The 2918-nt window shown below is 34.7% G+C and overlaps 1 pseudogene; it reads right to left on the bottom strand.

The window, feature by feature from the left end:
* Positions 1 to 1965, bottom strand: part of LOC107720474 (uncharacterized) — a 9245-nt pseudogene extending 7280 nt beyond the window's left edge.
* Between the last annotated feature and the right edge of the window lie 953 nt (positions 1966 to 2918).

Raw genomic sequence — 2918 nt, 5'->3', positions numbered from 1 at the left:
ATATATATATATATATATATATATTAATAATTATTATGTTACTTCACAACGTTATATCAGTCAGCAAGACGACATTGGTGACACACTTATGTCAGCGGAATTTAACAATTTACTAATCACTTTTTTCAGAACATCACAGACAACCATGTATTTAGGTTATATTTTCGTATAAAAGCACGCATATAGTACAATAAGAAATAATTGTAATTGTAAGACTAATAGCACTGATTCAATCAAGCAAAGGACAGACACTGCAAACTGCTGCTCGCTGCTTCTGTCCTGAGATAAAACATCCTGGTGGAAAAAAAGAGAAATCCTGATTTGAATTCAGCTTTGTATTCTACAACTGTGTAACTCTCTGTGTTGCATCTTCTCATAAACTGACCACTGAGCCAGCTGTGAACACTACAGTGCACTCAGTCAGCAGGTTAGTGAGCGCCTTGCAGCCTCTGCTGGTAGATGATGGAACTACAATATGGCATTTTCTTTCTCGAAATAAAGACAGACATTCAACAATATCAGTGCACTGTGACAAAATAACATTTTCGGTCCCACTTTATATTAAGTGGTCTTAACTACTATGTACTTAAAAAAAAAAAAAGTACAATGTACTTATTGTGTTCATATTGTACATAAGATCATAAAAAATGACAAACTCGTTAGTGTTCCTTTTTACATCAGTAGTTATATTAATTAGATATTACATATAATATGGCAATACATTTTAGGGTCTTGGACATTTTATTGGTGCAGAGATGAGTATGTGTATTTTGCAAAATATATTTGTATCACTTAATACACCTTAGTCAGTTTAGTCGGTTGCAAATGTGCTCTGATGGTGTGTTTTCAGTGTTGTTGTGATGTCATTTCAGTCACATGATATTTACAACTCAGGTGATTGGCTGCCAAAGAAAGTAACTTCACATCTGTGCTAGTTTCTCCTCTAACAGATGCCAAACTGCATCCAGGGCTTCATCTATGTCCTAACACAGTTGTAATATTATTATTATTATTATTATTATATAGTGTTCTATTGTAGGTTAATTGTAATCAGCTGTTTTGTTCTACAGGACACAGGTAATCAAATGCAGCATGATCACGTGGTTCCTGTGAAACTCATCCTCATTTGGCCACACTATTCCATGTGAACATTTACCTACACATTTACATGAAGGTTCCTGGAAGACGCCTTCTTGGAAAACAACTTTCAAGATGTTTGTCTTTTCCTCACTGGCTGTGTCTGGTACTCCGGAGGTTTTTTTTGTTTTTTACACCTGATTGTGCAAATCATTGGACTAGATGTACAAGTACATCTAAGTACAAGAAGCAAGCTGAGAAAAAATGACTGGTGATGACATGCTGAAGAAACAAGATGTACGCCTTTTCCTTACATTAAATGCAAAGTCAGCAATTTCACTGAAGAATGTGAATACTGTTTCTGAGAACAAATCTGTTTGTGTCAGCAGATACTTCATCGATCATAACAGGCTTTAAACAATCACCTCAGATCCACCCATAATTTATTAGCTGATCAAAGACTTGATCCAAGCTTCGGTTTGCAAAGTCACGGGTCAAGGCACATTTAATGATGCAGTTTCACAGGGAAATCCTCTAGCTGCATACATTCTGATATTCATAAATGATGCATAATCAGAATTTAACACTGTACTGATGCTAATAGTCCCCTCCTCTTCAACTCGATTTTCTCTCAGTGATTTTTATTATGAGCTGCAAAAATGCATGGGATCTCTTCAAAAGAGTTCTCATTTACATCTGAAATTGATTGTATAGTGATGGAAAACGCACCCGTACCAACGAGAAATACTATAACACAAGATTATGATAGCATGAGAAGAGCCTTGTTCTACAAATGATTAGAAAAGCACAAGCTAGAATGAGAATTATGCCTTTTGGTTTCTCCATTTCTGCTTTCTTCTTCGCAGCCCGAAGCTGTCCTCTCTGCATTGATTCTAAAAGAAAATCAGTAATAGGAATTTCCAGTTTAATCCTCTGATTCAGTTGTCTCATATGTGGAGTTTGACCGGGAAATTGAATAATTCCCACTTCATTACATGAACTGACAAAACAATGAAAACCAATAAAATTTGAATAAAGTTGCACAGATTTGTGTATTTTAATTGCATATAAAATTACCATCCATTTGGATTATGCCGTTTTAACAAACTAATAAACTTAATGTAATACATATTTGTTGATCACACATGAAACAAGTCAGATTTCTGTAATAGTACTAATAAATTGAATATGTTTTAAGCATAATAATTTTAACTAATTACATTTGTATTAATATTTAACTGAATCAAATAAATGCAAATTGTTAATATTAAACTATGCCATGTTTTTTTTAGTGCAAAAAACTAAACTGTTTTATTTATGACTGAAAAAATATGCATCACAAATAAGTTTATAAGTTCATGTTAAAACTGTAATCCAAACACATAAATCTTCAATTTAGACCTAAATATATTTTGAATGTTGGGTGATTGACCTCACAAAAGAAGATATCAGCCATGTTAAAGAAAATAATGTTGGAGGAAAACATTCCAGTTGATCCTTGTCAAAAAAAAGTGTCTTTCTGAACACTAATAGCTTACAGTGGTGCTTATGTCTGAGTTTGAGGCAAAACAGCCAAAAATGTGAACAGTCTGAGATCTGTATGAAGTGACGGCTCTTTGTTTGAGGTTTGAGCAGATGATGGACTACTGTGAAGCTCCAGATTTACATCCTGTCTGAGAGCATTCAAATACACACAAAACAACATGGAAATGATCAGCGATCAGACTGATGGAGTGGAAATCATGAACAAAAGGTCTGTGGGTTCATCTAGAGCAGGGGTGTCAAACTCAATTCCTGGAGGGCCGGAGCCCTGCAGAGTTTTGTTCCAACCCTGCTCCAAC

This window comes from Sinocyclocheilus rhinocerous, unplaced genomic scaffold, assembly GCF_001515625.1.
Source record: "Sinocyclocheilus rhinocerous isolate Xijiao unplaced genomic scaffold, SAMN03320098_v1.1 scaffold691, whole genome shotgun sequence".
Lineage (NCBI taxonomy): Eukaryota > Metazoa > Chordata > Actinopteri > Cypriniformes > Cyprinidae > Sinocyclocheilus > Sinocyclocheilus rhinocerous.
This window is presented reverse-complemented; position numbering and strand designations above follow the sequence as displayed.